This window comes from Grammomys surdaster, unplaced genomic scaffold (genome assembly GCF_004785775.1).
Source record: "Grammomys surdaster isolate TR1022 unplaced genomic scaffold, NIH_TR_1.0 203, whole genome shotgun sequence".
Lineage (NCBI taxonomy): Eukaryota > Metazoa > Chordata > Mammalia > Rodentia > Muridae > Grammomys > Grammomys surdaster.
The window spans coordinates 2,650,239-2,668,281 of record NW_021604648.1 but is presented as its reverse complement, the minus strand read 5'-3'; positions in this window follow the sequence as shown (position 1 = coordinate 2,668,281).

The window sequence follows — 18,043 nt, the reverse complement described above, 5'->3', positions numbered from 1 at the left end:
GCCTGGTCAGGACAAGGAAAAACAGACACCCAGGGAATACTGACTAGTCCTTGGGGTAGCCAGGCAAGAGACACAGTCCCATCACCTATGGGCCTCAGTTTCCTCCTCTGGGCAGTAGACCTCTCTCCTGTGCCACCTGAGGCATCACCTGAGAGGATGACAAGCCAGGACAATGCCTGCTGCCCTTCAGGACCTCAAGAGGGTGTTGGTGCTGAGCCATTATCCCAGGCCCAGTGCCTTACCCAGGGTGCTCTGCGGCAGCAGGTGGTGCTGCAGGGCAGCCCAGCTCCCTCCTGATGCTCAGCAGGCTGAGGAGGGACTCAGGGGCAGGATAGGCGTTACCAGTGGCTCTGAGCATGGGTACCCCTGCGTCCTTGTGTGGAGTGCCCTCCCCCCCAGTGCAGGGGAAGTCCACCTGTGTCTCCTGTGGCATCTGAGAAGCAAAGTCATCCAGATAGCTAGAGGCCCGCCCTGTGTTGGAGACTCTGAAGTCCACCAGTTTGGTGGGGACAGTAGCTGGAAGGATTGGGCAATAGGCAGAATGCTGCCTCTTGTCACTTACCCCAACCCTTCCCCCACCTCCCTGAGGAGAGCAATAGGGCTAAGGACAATTCACAGAACACCAGAGCCAGCCTGGGTGCCTGGGTGTGGGATTAGAGATCCTTGAAATGCTGCAGGCCCCCTCCCATCTGGCTGGCCTGGAGCAGGGCCAGGGCTGCCAGCTGGAGATGAAAAGGCCCTTGGTTCTGGGGTGGGGATGAGAGAGTGGGGCCTGTCACCCGCTAGGCAGTGGGAAGAGTGGAGTCTAAATAAATCACTAACGGGACAGAGAATTCCTTGAACAGACATCTAAGATTATGGACAGAGGGAAGCAGAGGGAAGGGAGCTTTGGTCAAGCCACGATGCAACCCTTCATTCTCACACACTGCCGAGCCCTCTCCCTCATCAGGGCCTGTGACTGTCTGGGGGAGGAGGCTAGGTTGGGGGACCCTCTGCCCAGGGGCCCCTTGATCCTTTCGTGAGAAACTCTGACAGCCATGTGGGTCTGAGGGGAGGGAGGTGATGAGAGCTGTATCCTGCTCTGAGCTGGGCGCGTGCCAGAGATAATATCACGGTACCGGGGAGCAGCGGATGGTCTCCCAGACCTCAACACCCCAGACTCTCACCCAGCCTGGGACAGAGGGTTAGCAGAGGCCAGCTGTGTGGCCCGTGAGGTGGCAGTTGGGTCCTACCTACTACTGACAGACTGGACAGGAGCAGTTTGGGGCGGGGGGCTTCAGGAGATTGGTGTCTGGAAGTCATTCACTTCCCCCTCCCTCTCTGGTTCCTTTCTGATTCTGTTTCTATATCTTGAAAATGGAATGCAAGAGACCCCAGTCATATCTCAGGGCTTCCAGGGCCTTTCCCGGGTGGAGTAGTTCCTGCTTTAGTGGCAGCTCCTGGGGCAGGGCATGCCATCTGCTGGGTAGATGAATAGATGAGTGAGTGGGTGGGTGGGTGAGTGGATGGATGGATGGATGGGTGGGTGGGTGAGTGGATGGATGGATGGATGGATGGATGGATGGATGGATGGATGGATAGATGGGTGGGTGGGTGGGTGGGTGGATGGATGGATGGATGGGTGGGTGGGTGGGTGGATGGATGGATGGATGGATAGATGGGTGGGTGGGTGGATGGTAGAGACTGCAATTCAAGCATGAGGGAGACCAGGTCCCCAGAGGAGAGAAAGGGCTCCAATGCCTCAATCCACAGAGACCTTTATAAACCCCGCCCCTCACAGATTACAAAGGGGCCTCAGTTCTCCCTTGAGGGCCCTGAGAGGACATCCAGTCAGGGTCTTGTGTCCTCTGTGGCAGAAGAGGAAACAAGGAAAATTCTTGGCACCAGGTACCCTCCAGAGCCAGTGTGACCTCTGTTCCAAGGGCACAGGCACCATCAGCCTGACATAATTGATGATGAAACCCAGGGAGGATGGGCACAGAAGAAAAGGGCAGCCAGAAGCAGGACTTGGGGATCTGGCTTCCAGCTGACCCTGTCCAAGCTCTGTGTGCTGACTCTGGACACAGAGGCACAGCCATTCCACTAGCTAAGGGTCTGTGCTTGGTCCCAGAGGGAGCACGTCCTGTCTGCTCAGGCTCCTGCCCCATTTCTTACTCTATCACTCCTCATGAAGTATGTGGTGCAGGGAATCATGCTATTGCCAATCTCTGTGCTAGGAAATGTTCCCTCGCCCAGGAACCATGCTGTTTCACACATTTCCAGACTCGCCAACCCCTAACCACACACTTTGGGTTCCCTGCCAGACCCCAGACCTGACACACACACACACACACACACACACACACACACACACACACATGGCTCCCTGGCTTCCCATGAGGTGTGGGAAAGTGCTGCTTGCTCTAGAGCTGTGCCTTCACCACCTCTGAACCAGGGTTTCTTCATCTGTAGAGTAGGGTGCTGAGGTATACCCTGGAGGGTGTGAGCATCTTGACGTTCAAAGGAGAAGAAAACAGCCAGTTTTCAGATGCTGTTCAGAATGCTAATGAAGCAGGAAGGAAGGGCCAGGTGGGTGGTGTCAGCCTGCACAGAGCACTCTGTCCCATGCAAATCATCCTCTCCCCCAAGGAGACAGCCTTGGGGACTATGGTCTGCACCAGTTGTTTTTGTGAGTAGAGCCTGATCAGGGACATTGACTGTCATGCTCTCTGTGGAGATGTGGTGGGAACACTGGCCATAGGACACTTCCTCTGACTTCAGGAATGAAAGCGTCTGGAGGGGGATGATGGTACAGAAAGCAGATGTGTAAGGACCGGTACCCGGGGTTTACCTGGCCTGTTTCTTACCGCTCTCCTGGGGAGATGGAGATCTGGTCCTGACTCAGTGCCTTCCACACTCTGACACCCTGTAGCAGCCAAAGCTAGAAGTGGGGATTTTGTGGCACCTAGGGAAGGTACCAAGGACTAACTGAGTTTGTGAAACTCTCAGGATGGAGGCCACAGAGCCTGTGAGGTGGGCCAGAGTCACTCATGGCCCCTCTACAGGGCACAGAGTCCTTTTCGTCAGCTTCATCCCAACATCTGTTTTCTTTGCGCCTCTCAAAGCAAGGAGGCAAGATATGTTTTCTCTGATTTAAAGATGAGGACACCAGATGCTGAAATGATTAAAGCATTCGCCCAGGGCCACAAAACCAGCAGTGGACAGTGAAAGACCGTCAGCTCAGGTGTAGGAGGTTAAAATTGGAAGTTCCCAACCTCCCCCACTTCCCTCCCCCTCAACCTCACAGGAAGTATCTAACAAAGACTTTCTTAGGAGAGGGGGGTTGGATTGACCCTGACACCTCCACTGGTCTCAACAGGGGACATCTTGGCATCAGGACCCTGCCCCCCAACCAGCCCCATTGTGGGTAAATACGAGGCAGTGGTGGAGTCCCAGAGACTTTCCACACAGCGGGTCCCACAAACAGGAGAAAGTCTAAGGTTCCAGAGGCTAGAGGCAGGCCCCAAAGATAAGAGAAAGTCCTTGGTTCCAAAAGGGTTTCTTTTCATGGCGGATGGTAGATGGATCTGGATGCACCCCCCTGAAACTCAGGGCAGACCTGAGTTAAATAGGGAGGGAGAAACAGGGAGGATCTGGGGAAGAATGCTTAATTGGCTCTGCCCTCTGGCCTTCATAGTATGTAAATCTCTCTAGGGCCTGAGGCCTGTAGTCACGCCCTCTACCTGTGCACTTTGGGAGGGGCTGTAATGGCCTATGTGACTGAACAATGTAGGTCTATGGAGACTAGACTTCGTTTCAGGACCCTGGGTTCTGGGGACGTGGCTGAACGCCCACCGTTTCTCCCTTGGAGTCTCGGGGTTCCAGGCCCATGCCCAACCAAAAACCAAGATACCCTTACGCAGTCCCACACCCCATCACTCTGGTGAACACCCAGGGCTTCCTTGAATATATTAGCAATGGCCTGAGCCTGTGGGACCAATGGATATATTCCAGGCCTATCTATCATCCCTGCTGTACCTGAAGTTTGCCTGTTGCCTATAACTTTGTTCTTCCATAAACATCTCAGCACACTGGGGCACTAAGGAAGTTCCTAGTGACAGCTGAAGCCCCCAGTGTCTGCCTTTACCTGGAAGCAATGGGGAGCCATGGAGGGTGCTGATGAGGGAGGGGCAGGGAGAAGTCTAGCTGTGGGCTCTGCAGTGACTTTCCTAAGCAGCCAGTGGCCTTGAGCTCAGGATCCTCACATACTCAGGTTCCTGTCGCACCTAGAAGTAGACAGGGTGGGTACTAGTAAATGGGTTTATATGATTAGGTCTCAGGGAACATCATCTTCTCCCTGACTGTTTCAGACTCTATCCTCTTGGGAACTGCTATAGTTTGGGACCCAGTTAGGACCACTGCCCTCTCATTTGGGGTCAGAAGATGCATCAATATCCAGTCACTTCTGTGTACAGGTCTGTCGTGGCTGCCTATGCTGGCAAGGAATGGCTTCAGGAGTATTCCCCTTTTGAGTGCCATGTCACTGAGGTGCAGGGCCATGCATGCCCTTGGCATCAGCATGCCCTACAGACCCTGGTTGGTGGCCACAGGTTAGAGTCACAATGTTAGAACAAGTTAGAACCAGGACATCACCTGTGAAAAATTCTCCCCACCATCTGACTAAACCCCGAGACTCCAAGTGAGAGATTTGGTCCTCAGGGGCACATGCGCAGGGTGGAACTGTTTTCCACCATGGACCTGTTCAGTAAAGAATCGAGGTCACCAGGGAAGCGTTCCTTGGATTCTTGTGTTGTTAACAAATCTTGTCTGATCAGTGGCATCTTGAATCCATTCTCAGGCATCTTGGCATTCCTAGACATCTTGTCCAGACACTAAGTCTCTGCAATAGATGAAATAGTGGGCACATTTTTTTTTTCTTGAAGGACACTCCACATTGTATAAGGTGGGCCTCACAAATTCTATCTGCCCTGGTAAACCCAAGAGGATGCCTAGCCTTGCTTGCTTGGACCTGAAAAACTTTGTCAGCAGATTTTGTGACTGTAACTGTGGAGGCTCTAGGCAGCCCTAGGCTTACTTGTCTTTAGGGAGCCTCTGTCAGTGTGCTTTCCACAGCCTCACACTGCCCAGCCTGCACACCTCCACTGGCAGGCCTCCCCACGCTGGGGGAGCACTTCTGCAGCAGTCTTGAGGCTGGGAGGGGCCGGGAGAGCAGGGCCTCTGAGGAGACAGATGTGCTGCCCTAGGCCTCTGCAGCTGGATAGCACGTGGCGATGAACTCCCCAGGCATACAGTCTGGAGGAAATGAACCCAGCAAGGCTGCAGTGAGCGGCTCTAGGTATGAATGCTTGGAGCCTGCAGACTCTCTCATCCAGCCTTCCTCAACCTCAGCCAGCTCTGTGCTCGCTCAGCCCCTCTCAGGATGTGAGAAAGTTTGTGAGGAACCAATCTTCGCCTCCTGTGACTTCCTCCCACACAGCTCTTGAGTGCATCCTCGGATCGTGCAGGACAACTCACCAAAGGCAAACGGACCTCCTGCTCATCCTTCAAGCCCCACACTCTCTTGATCATTATGTCTCCCTGCTTTCCTCTCTCATAAGCCCCAAACCAGGAGCAGAAGGCTGGTACCCAAAGACAATGCAGCAGGGTAGTGACTGAGGCTGGGCACAGAGACATTTTCTAGCTGCTTGCCGCCTGTGAGCATGCCCGGCCAAAGATGAGGCACAAATCACATATCCCAGTCCCTCTGCCTGCTGTCCCCTGGCTAGTCATGTAGACCTGCCCTCTGATCTGACACTTAGCTGTTAGCAATCTCTTGTCTCACAAGAATACTCTTTCCTTTCCTTTGAGCTATATCTTACTATGTTGTCCAGGTTGACCTTGAACTCCTAGGGGTAGGTGATCCTCTGGCTTTGGTCTCCCTAAGTAGCTAGAACTATGGGTGGCTTCACCCTTTCTCTGGGCTTTTCAGCTCCGGGCTTTCAGGTCATGCCTTCTTGATCCCCTGGGAGACCTCACCCTTCTTCTTATCTCTGAAGGATGCTTGTGGCTCAGTTTGAACAGAATCTCTGAATGATTTCTCCCATCAGCAGGCTCTCCCAGAAACTGCCCTGTGCATGTCTAGCAGCTGTCAAATTTTGGGTAGGGTTGGCAGAGTCACCACCTTTTCCCAGGGAAATCTGGGTTCCCCTTTTGGGTCCTGAGTCTTGTTAGTAAAATAATTTTAAAACGGCCTCAAAAAGGAAGCACGAGGACAACTTTATTAGAGCTTAAAAGAAAAACTCCAGCGGAGTAAGCTGCAAGTCTTGGCAGCTACCCAAAGGAGAAAGGAAAAGAGAGAGAAAAGTTCATACAATTTGAATTAAGCCAGCCTGGAGGACAGCCACATGGTGGACAAATGGTCACATGGTCGGGAAGACTTTAGAGCAGAGGAGAACTCTGGAATAAAGCACCAGGGCAGAAAACATATTCTGAAGTTGGTGAGCACCGGTGAGGATCGGAAACCAGAAGGGAAAGCTCGGTGTGCCTGAGCTCTGTCTCAGATAGCGTGCACGCGCTGGAACTCAGGGAAGTCACACAACTGACAGAGGCTCTGAAGAGACTGTACCCAGGGCAGGAATTCTGGAAGGAAAGATACAGTATCTCATTAAAGAGATAATTATTTCTACTGTCTCTTGAGCTTGGGTTAAAGTAGATTCACCTTCCTGACCCCTTGGTCAGGTGATTGACCAGTCCACCTGAATGAGATTGAAATGTTGGGTCTCCACCCTGGCCAGAGCAACAGGTTCCCCTAATGGACCGCACAGAGCTCTGAATGAGACCACTAAACACCAGCTCCTCCCTCTCCTACCCTGAGCTCTCAGTGTGTGTACCTCACCTTCCCTCTGTTCTCTAGGCCCCACTCCATCCCAGTTAAAGAACCATGTTTGCCTGCCCGTTATAGCTCCCTGTCTCCACATCCACCGCAGCGTCCTCTATCTACCCTCACCCTTCCTCACCCCTTCCTTGTTTCGAGGTGAGAGCTCATGTAGTTCAAGCTTGTCTTGAACTCTACGTACCCAAGGATGACCCTGAATTCCTAGTCCCCCATCCCTGCTTCCCAAGTGCTGAGATTGCAGGTGAACACCACCACAGCTGGCTTGTATTTTCCTAAAACACAAAGACAAAAGCTTTATTGAGCTTGCTTGTGTTTGTCCCAGCTACCTCTGCCTTTGGATTGGAATAGTTCTGCACTTGGATTTTCTGGGACAAGATTACCACCGTTTGCTTGATGATGGGGCAGTGAAGTCCAGGCTGGCCTCTAGCTGCAGATCCTCTGGTCTCTCCTGGTCTCTCTGCCTCTCCTAATTTTTAGTGTTTGTCCCGGAAGTTACAACATGTGTGTCCTTAATATATTTATGTGCACATTGTATGCGTACGGAAGTCTGTCTGTCAGCGTCTACCTAGCTTCGGTGAACTGTGTTAGGTAATATCTGGGAATGTTACAGTAATGTGCTTCCGATTCCTTCCAATTCTCTATGCTATTAATATCCATTGTTCCTAATATACAGTGCATATTGTCAAGCTGCACACAGGCAGGCAGGCAGGCATACATGCATGTGCATGTGTACACGCATGTGCACTCACGTGCACGCACACACACACACACACACACACAGAGATACAGTATCTTAACTGGCACCTATGTGCTCCGGTCCCAGGCTTCCTCAAACCTTCAGTCCTTCTACCTGCAGAGCTTCCTTTGGTCCCCCCCCAACCCCCACCTCCTCTGCAGATCTCCTCCTTTGTGTTCCTGGAGCACATTCTCAGCTATTGTTTTTTTTTAATTTTTTCTCAAATCATAATTAATAAGCTATTGTAAACAGGCAGCTTTCATGGAAATTTACCAGCCTGAGTAGTCATAGACCTTGTAAATAGGTAGCCTTGGCAGATAATACCAACTTAGATAAGGACAAGTGAATCATAGGCAGAGTCATAGTGACCTATCCCCTGAACCCTCACACAGCTGATACCCTGTTCTGAAAAATATCTGTATTCCCCCTGAACACCCATGCTCCAGTGTCATCCCCTTCCCCACGTCCTGCCTTTCTGTGTTTATAACCCCTGTGTGAATGAATTACGATTTGAGAAAATAAATAAATAAATAATTTTTTTAAAAAGCCACAAAAAAAAAAAAGAGAGAGAGAGAGAGTCAGAATCTGGAGGGTGGGGCTGGAAAGATGGTTCAGTGGTTAATAGCACTGGCTACTCTTTCAGAGGACCCAGGTTCAATTTCCAGCACCCAGATGGAAGCTAACAACTATCTGTAACTAGTTCCAGGGAATCTAACATCCTCACACAGACAAATGTACAGGAAAGACGTCAATGAACATAAAATGAAAATAAATTTTAAAACTATATTTTAAAAAGGAAAAAAAAAGGTTTCTCCCTATCTTGGGCTTTAATGAGTCTGAATATTCTGTGCCCAGGCTGTTTGTCCTGACTAAAGTGTGCTGGGATTCTTAGGGTTTTTTGTTTGTTCTATTTTGCTTTGTTTCCAGACTGTATAGCCCTGCCTGTCCTGCAACTCACTCTGTAGACCAGGCTGGCCTGAAACTCAGAAATCCGCCTGCCTCTGCCTCCCAAGTGCTGGGATTAAAGGCATGCGCCACCACTGCCCGGCCAGCTTTAGGTTTTAAAATTTATCTTTTAAAAAATAATCTGTGTTGGGAAGTTTTGGGCCAGTATGTATTCAAATCCCCGCTTCTGCCCTTATCTCCGCTCTTCTCCTTCTGAGGCTCCAGTCACAGATTTCGGAACTTTAGATCTTATCTTCTGGGTGTCCTGGGTTCTGTTTGCTACTCCCACCCCACCCCCACCTTTCTTCAAATTAAGTCGCATCAATCCTAACCTGTCTTCAGAGTCACTTGCATTTTTTTCTACATTTCTTCCCCCCCCTTTTCCTGTATTTTACTGTTGATTGCAACCTGGGACTTTTCAACTCAATTCCTGTACTTTGAAAATCTTTGTAGTTCCGTTCAGTTCCATGACACACACATGCGGCACATCCCTATCGTCCTGTTGGGAATCCCTTTCTCTTTAGTCATTACAATCATTCTTTCCTTTATGTCTTTCAGCCTGTTTTTCTTTTTGTCATATTTGTAAAACGTCTTTGAAGTCTTTATTGCCAAGTCTGCGGACATTTATGGGGACTCCAGGGCAGCTGCCTCCCTGTCCCACCTTTTGCTCTTTCCTTCCCCTTCCCCCACTTCTTTTTCTCTCCCCTCCCTTCATTTCCCCTCTTTCTTTCTTGCACCAATGACTGTAGACTGCTGGGGTGAGAGCCATTCTGCAGGCCATCCTCTCTGCAGTGGGCAGTGTCCTATGGACAGTGTTCATCATTCTGATGTGGCCCTTTGGAGTCTCCCTGAACCCCTAGAATTTGGCTGTCAACCCAGGGTCTGGGAAGTTTATGTTCAGAATCCGTCACCCACTTCTCCAAGTGTCCACTTGTTCCCGTGCTCTCTCCCGCATTTCCCCGTGTTCTCCCAGTCTGGTGATCCTGCCCTCTGACCTTCTGCTCCTAGAGCCAAACACTGGACACAGGACGGGAAGTTCCCTCAGTTTATTACAGGCAGCGGGCTCCTTTACCCAGTCCAGGGCACACAGCTCGTTCGTGGTTCCCTGGCTGTTTTTGTCATTAGGCCCTTCGGCATGTGGCTGCGGAGGCTGTCAGGTTTGCTCTAGGATTTGAGTCTTAGGCCGCTGTAGCTCTCACCCGCAGGGTCCCCCTTCCACGGGTCCTAAAGAGGTGAGGCTGCACTTTGTACTTGTCCAGGCTTGGGGATAGGGTCACTCCCTTTTAACAGCAGATGTCCAAGAACAGATTTTCCTTGACTTCTATCTTTCAAAATATTTCTGTCTTCAATAATTGTATTAAAAAATTTTGCTTCTGTTTTGTAATTGGCATGTACCAAAGGGTCCGTGGAATCACTACAGCCTCCTCCCCGAACCGAACAGCCACCACAATCAACAAGTCACGTGACGACTCTGGCTCTCCAGGTTTTTTGAGGTGCTGAGGTGGATGAAGCCCCAGCCTCTACACGCGCCAGGCAGTGAGCGCTCTGCGGCTGAGCTGCAGCCTCATTCAGGGATTCCTTAAGATTGAAAATCTCCTGTCCGTCCCTGAGGCTGGAAATTATTTTTGTTTGTAATATTGGCTAAATAAGCCGATGCCAGCACTGCATCCTTCCCGTTCCTGCTTCTTCCTGGGGCCTGGCACACGCTAGAGCCAGAAGCAGAGGGGGCAGCTGGGGATGCGCCAAGCGAAGTGAGCCAGAGCCTCTCTTGGCACAGCGCTGCCTGCAAGGCTCCGGTGAAAACATCAGTGGGACTGCAGGGGGCTCTGCCTCCAGGATCTGAAGCCCCCTTCCCTCTGCTGATTCTCCTCAGACCCGGGGCAGGGGGATGGGGGCGGGAGGTGTAGTGTGTGTTATGAGAAAAGCGTAGAAACCGATTGAGAGCGGGGAGGGTCTATGAGGCAGGGTCTACCCTGGGCAAAGATCTGGAGGACAAGACAGGTGGGACCCAAAGCTGAGACAAAGGCTGCTGGGTTTCGCTCTGGATAGGAGGCGGGGCGGGGGGGGGGCGGGGGAGAGGGTGAGGGGCGCCGAGCCGGTGAACATCTGCAAGGAGGAACTGTTCTGTATTACTGGGCCACGCTTCATTTTCACTGTCAAGCATATATATATTTTTTAAAATCCTAAATAAATACAAACTAAAGTTTATAACTCTTCTACAACCATAAAAAGTGAAGCAAGCTCATAAATTAAACCACACAGGAGTAATACCGCAATTAAAGTCATATCAACAATATTAACGTAATGTGGTGGGTGATGTTTTACTGAAACCAACCCTTCCTCCCTCTGTGACTCTGGCATCCCCGCCACTGGGGGCTCACCAGCCTTCCGCAGCCCACGCATCAGGCGCCAAGGACAGGGCCCTCTTCTTTTGAAGTTCAAGATTCCGTTGTCTGGGAGGCAGCCTGACATCATTTCTACCTCACACAACAGGAATGTTTCATCCTGTGGCCCGTGGCCTGTGGCTTGTGTCGGGGGCCCCCGCTTTGTCTCTGCTGTGGTAGTGAGAGCCACTCCCAGGGCAGAGTGAAGAACAATCTAGGGAACTGAAGAGCCAGAGTGTCTCCAAGGCCAAGTGTGTGTTGCAAAGCCAGGCTTCGCGGAACAAGAAAGGGATGTGGGAATTCTGACTACTCAGGGCCTGGGGAAAAATTTGTGTGGAGAGGGGATGGAGAGGAAAAGGGGAGAGAGGAGAAAGGGGAGGGGACAGGGGAGAGGGGAGAGAGAGGAGGAGGAAGAGGAGAGAGCAGGGAGAGAAGAGAGAGGCTGTAGTGTTTTCTAATAAATAAATAAATAAATAAATAAATAAATAAGCAAGCCAGGGATATGTTTGGTGGAGGCGTGGTATGGCGTGGGGGAAGGGGGTGCCTCCGTGGGCCCATGATGAGACATCCCTTCCTCCTGAGGGACCAGTCACAGGACAGTATAGTATAGAATAGAGTTTATTTAGGGCATGGGAAGGGGAGTTGAGGGAGTAGAGACAGAGAAAGGCAGAAAGAGGCAGGGAGAAGGGAGGGAGGGAGAGATGGAGGGGCAGGGGGAGAGGGAAAGAGGGAGAGAGAGAAAGAGAGAGAGAGAGGAGAGGAAAGGGAGAGGGGGAGGGAGGGAGAGGGAGGATAGAGGAGTAGAGGCAGGCCATGAATACGTGGAGAGAGAGGGGGAGGGGAGTGTGGAGAGAAGGGGAAGAGGGGAAGAGAGTAGGAGAAGAGAAGAGAGTGGAGGGGCCAAGCAGCCCCTTTTATACTGAGTATGGCACACCTGGTTGTTGCCAGGTAACTGTGGGATGGAGTCTAGAAGAAATGCTAACTAACCCTGTCTGTGAGCTAGGGGAATGTTGTCACCTCTAAAGAGAAAGCAGAACTGTGCACAGCTGCAGTGTGAGTTGGATGACAGAGTGGAAGGCCTGGAGGAGCCTGGGAAGATTCCCTCTCCCCATGTTCCTGTCCCCCACTAGGCTCTAAACAGGGAACGACCTGCCCAGGAGATCCATGCAGGTCCCTGAAGGAGATCCTGACCAGCAGTTAGACCAAGGCCCCTCTCACAGAGCAGAGAGAAAAGAGGGGACTGGGAGGTGCCCAATCCCCAAGGGCCTGAGGGGCTTGATGAGGGAAAACCACAGAACCCTATCCCTACCCATGGAAGAGAGGCAGTGTCACCCATCCAGGTGAGCCTGCTGTGGACAGGACAGGACAGGACAGAGGGACTCTTGTCAGAAGCCTTATACCTGGGCCAGAGTGGGTGAGGCCTGGGGGTTGGAGGGTCTGAATGCTGAACCAGAGAGGAGATGCCTGGGCCATACAGAAGCAAGAAGGTCGGCTCCTGCTGGGACAACCCCTCCTCCTTGGTTTTTTTCCTGAGTTTTTCATAATAAGCTTCTCTTTGTTTACTGTCCTTATTCCTGTGCAGTGAGACTGAGCTCAGGTGGGTCTTGGGCACCGTAGTCCCCAGGTTAAGCTACCAGAGCTGAGAAAGACTCGTTCTCCAAGAACTCACTGTCACTGTCACTGCTACACTCAGAGATTTGTTTGTCCAAGGGCCAGGCCAACAGAGGGCATCGAACCAGCACTGAGTGAATGAATGAATGAATAAATGAATGAATGAAGAATGAATGAATGGGATTGTAGCTGCAGCTCTGTGGAAAAGAGAGACGCCCCAGTTTCTGGTTTAAAGTCCTAGCTGTGTCACTTGAGTTCTGTGAACTTGGTTAAAGCCAGTTTCCCTGAGCCTCGTCTGTAACCTGGGGACTCAGCACACCTCTCCTGATCCATCAGCTCTTCCTACCTGAGCTTCTAAATGAGGTGCCGGCCCGGGAGCTCAAAGCATCCTGGCTGACAGAGAGAGAACGAAGAACAGAGATGGAGGCAGCGGCAGGAAACACAGCCTGGGACACAGACTGACGGACACAGATGAACAGGTCATCTGGCTTGACAAGCACAGACAGGGAGCACTGTGGGGAGGACTTTGCAGAGAGAACTTGACAGATGAACTCAGCCTTGTGGACAGGCAGAGGTTGCTGTGACCTAGGGAAGGGACTATCTAAGTGGAGACATGGCAGGGACATTCTGTGAACAAGAGCTTCAGCCTAGGGAGGGCTGGAAGGCACGTGAGCAAACACTTCCAGTTACCTTTCGCTCACCACCGCCAGTCCTGTGTTACCAACGTTGGCTAAGTCTACCTGACCCAGATAGAAACATTCATCTGTAAATATTTTGGCATCTCCAAGCAACAGAAACTTAAAAAAAAATCTATACTATTATAGTATCATACCTAAAAAATGACAGGGCTTTAATATTTAGCCAGTGTTTACATGTTGTTAGTTTATAGGGTTCAAACAAGATCCACAGTAGGATTTACACGGACTCATTTGCTGCCCACCTGCCCCATCTTGTCTTGTTTTGATGCTGGGGTCAGAATTTGGGGTTTTGCCCATGCTAGGCAAGCACTCTCCACTGAGCTGAATCTCCACACCCCCGAAATGTCTTTTTTTATTGGGGTTCTTTTCTTCTGTTACTTTCTCCTTGTCCTGTGTTTATGGGGAAATAAGGCACCGTCTGCACTCCTTCCTGCTGTGCCTGCGATTTCCTGGCTGCATGCTCCAGGTGGCGATGTGGTCTCCTGTCCCTGCATTCCTTGCAGCTGAGAGATGTGCTGCTGGCTAATGGTGAGTGAACTGAGTTGCAAGTGTGAGTCACAACCAAAGATTTAACATTTTTGGCAGTATGTGTGCGAGTGTGTGCCTGTGTGTGCATATGCTCATGCACACAGGACATAGTTGCCTTTGTGCAGGAGAGTTGAAAGCCAGAGGTTAGCATCTGCTGTCCTCCTTTATGTTCTCTGTTTTCTGCCAGGTCCCTCCCTGGAGCTAGACTGGCTGGCCTGTGAGTCCTTGTGATCTACCTGTCTCTCCCACTCCAGGCCTGGGATTGCAGATGTGCAGCCCTCTACTCTGCTCTGGTCCCAGCTTCTACTTGGGTGCTGGGGATCTGAACTCATGTCTTCCTGCTTGCACAGCAGCCTCTCCACAGCCTCTGGGAGCCATGTTTCTAAGAGGCAAAAAGGAACAGATGAAGTTGTAATGATATATTTAATGGAAAACAAGAAGTTAGAGCGGAAGCATTTATATTCTATTCAAATGCCTGTTTCTGGAGCCGGCTACTCACAGCTCACCTTAGCTGGCACTTTCAAATTATGTAAGAGCTGTGTGTGGCTTGAACCTCTGGCACTGCACAGCGCAGAAGGGTGTGGTCACACTAAGAGACAACCATTGACAGGAATGTTTCCTGGATGCTGCATCTCCTGTCAGTGATTTTCCTTTGGATTTGCTCATGCCTCACGGGCTGCAGAGTGTCAAGAGGCTGTTCTGTGCACCCTCGCTGAATTTTTCACTCCATTTTCCTAAAAGAAGTCGACTATTTAGTGAGCTGATTTAAGATGTACACAGCAAAGTGGAAGGGCTTCCTTCGCCTCTTGCCTCCGCAGTTCTCGGAGGGACCGCTGTGTTGAGGACAAGTCAAGGTGTGTGCGGTGAGGAGTGTGGGGGAGGAGGCAGGAGGAGACCTGGGGAGCCTGGAGAAGAGGCTGTTTAATCCAAAGAGATCCCCTGGCGTGGAGGGCCCTGCAGGCCGGCAACCTCCTCCCCAAACCCATGGAGTCCTCAGACACCCTTGGGGTGCTCCCACCATGGAGTCCTCAGACACCCTTGGGGTGTTCCTGCCATGTAGTTCTCAGAGACCCTCAGGGTACTACCCCCAACCAGGCCCCTCCCAGACTTTCTGCCCTTGGTCACCAGGTCTATGCAGAGGCAGCTGTATTCACCCTGACTAACTCTCCCCGTCTTCCTATTACTTCATTGGGCCTCACTCCTCTCTTTGCCTTGTGTTCTAGAACCTTCTCTCAGTCACTGTCTCCTTCTAGGTAGCATTCGTTCTCCCATCTCTCATTCCTCTCCCAAATCCTCTAACTTTTTGCTATCTCTTCACAACTCCCCCTCTCAGGGTTTGACTCTGCTCCCTGTCTCCAAGTCACAGGGTTTGACTGTGCTCCCCATCTCCATGTCTCAGGGGTTGACTGTGCTCCCTGTCTCCATGTCACAGTGCTCCCGGTCCCCATCTCACAGGGGTTGACTGTGCTTCCTGTCTCCATGTCTCAGGGGTTGACTATGCTCCCTGTCTCCATGCACAGTGCTCCCTGTCTCCATGTCATAGAGGTTGGCTGTGCTCCCAGTCTCCAAGTCACATGGGTTGACTGTGCTCCCTGTCTCCATGTCACATGGGTTGACTGTGCTCCCTGTCTCCATGTCACAGGGGTTGACTGTGCTCCCTGTCTCCATCTTCTCTGACCACTGTCCGTCTTTGCCTCCTCGTGGCTCCCCCTCTCTGAAATGACTCTTCTGGAGGTCTCCAAGGCTGTGTCCTGTCCTGCCTCCTGTTCACACTCATGACCCTGCTATGCCCTCACAGCTCCCCTTGTCTCTTTGCACATACTTCCTGTCCTCTTCTGCTGATCCAGGGATCCTCTGCTCCCTCCTGCAGCTGCAGACCCAGCTTCTCAACTCCTGCCCCAACTCATTCACTCATGAGAGGGTTGGAGACTTGCCTGCCTCAGCCACATGCCTGGCAGATTTCTCAAGTTGTGGCTGTGGCTTTCTGTGCCTGGGCTTGGTGTGCAGTGCACTGTCACTTGCATGAAGACATGTCCTCAGCAATGTCGTGATGTTGCCTCTTACCTGGCTAACAGCCCTGTTTGATTTCATTTCCCACTTTTAGAGTATGTGTGTGTGTGTGTGTGTGTGTGTGTGTGTGTATGATGTGTGTACATGAATGTAGCCCCTTGAGTATCAAGGCACATGTGTGCATGGTCAGAGGAAAGCTTTCAGGAATCAGTTTTCTCCTTTCACTGTGGAGTCCGGGGACCGAGCTCGGGTAATCAGGCCTGTGCAGCCAGCCCTTTGACCTGCTGAGCCACCTCACCAGCTCATCACCTTGGTTTTTGAGGCAATGTCTTTCACTGCCTTTGAACTTGCCAGCTAACCTAGACAGCTCAGCCACTGAGCCCCCATCTGCCTCCCCAGCTCTGGGCTTTTTTATTGAACCCAGGTCCCCATGCTGTGCACTAAGCATTTACCCACGAAGCCACCTCCCCAGTTCCCAAGGTGATTTTTAAAAAGTCATTACTAATTGTTGTCCATCTAAGTAGGTGGAGTGGTGACTGTTCTAGCATCTACAAACCTTGTTCGGGCAGGCTGCCACTAGATGGCTTAGCCTCCAATTCCTCACAACACAGGCAAAATGGGCATACAGAGAGTCCTCTCCTGTCCTCCTATGTTCTGGCTAGCAAGGCAGCACAGGAGGCTTGCTCTGAAGAGTGAGTATAAATTCGCTGCTATTGCCAGAGGAACCTTCCCCAGCTCAGCACACCCCTGGCTCATGATGGAGGGAATGGGCTCGGAGGAGGCTGTGCCTTCCTGAATCACACAGCCAGGGACTCTTCTTGGGCTATGGAATTGTATCACAAGCTCTGAAGAGTCCCTTCTTCTGGCACCTGTCTGCTGTGCAGAGAGTTGTCCTTTCTGCCACAGGCGAGCTTTTCTTAGCCTCTGTTGCAATAATTATTACATTTATCGTTCATGCTTTCTGTGTTGTGCGTGGAGATAGGAGGACAACTTGTAAGAATGTTTCCTTCTCATTGTTTCTCTGGGTTGCTGGCTCTGCTGGCCTTGTGTTACAGACACATCTTTCATTCATTTAAAATCCACAAGGCTGACCTGTCTACCTACAAAACTATAATTAGATATGCTACAAGTCGAAAAAGAGAAAGGGATCTACTTTGAAAAATCCCAGCTCTGGGGACCAATTCAGCAGATAAGGAGTGTCAGAGGGTGGCCTGAAGGACATTTGTGGCTGCAGGGACAGAGAACTCATCTGGACAGGTCCCACCAGAAACCTGAGGCAAGGTAGGCTGGGAAGGTCACATGGCAGCTGTGTCTGGCCCCTCAGCACATCTGTGCAGAGCTCAGATGCCTGTGTCAGTGTCCCTGTTGAATGGTGAATTCCTGCCAATGGTGCTTGGTTGAAAAGTGAGTACTGAGTGTGGTGGCCCACACCTTTGATAGTGGTATTCAGAAGCAGAGGCAGCCAGATCTCTGTGAGTTCCAGGCCAGCCTGGTCTGCATTGTGAGTTCCAGGACAGCCATGGCTACACAGGACCCTGTCTTGAAAAACCAACAATAACATGAGCACCTTTGTTCAATTGTTTGTCTTTTATAACTCTGCTAACACTGGCTGGGACATTATCCCATTTTCACAGATTCAGAACCAGATTTGGAGAGGAAGCAGCTGTGCCCAAGCCATGGTGGAGAACTTGATGATGAGGCTCAAGGACCCATACAACCACAGCAACACGGCATCCCACAGGACAAAGGGACATGGCACAATGTTGGCTGGCAAGGGCAAGACTCTTTCCAGCATTAAAAAAAAAAACAAAAAAAACAAAACAAAACCAAAAAGCCCACAAGCTTGTGTGTGCAAGCGTGCACAGGTGTGCATGAGCATGGTGATCAGAGGACAACTTTTGGGACCCATTTTTCTCCTCCCATCATGAGTGTTCTGGGGATCAGACTGATATCATCAAGCCTGGTGGTAAAGACCTCTCCCACGGAGCCATCTTGCTGGCTCTCTTTCTAGTTTTTTTTTGTTGTTGTTGTTTTGTTTTTTTTTTTTTTTTTTTTTTACATAGATTAAGAAATAGAGCCAGGTTGTGGTGGTGCATGCCCTTAATCCCAGCACTTGGGAGGCAGAGGCAGATGTATCTCTATGAGCCTGAGCCCAGCCTAATCTACAGAATGAGTTCCAGGACAGCCAGCTACACTGAGAAACCCTGACTCACAAAAAAAAAAAAAAAAGGAAAAATAAATCCTTAAATGTTCGATG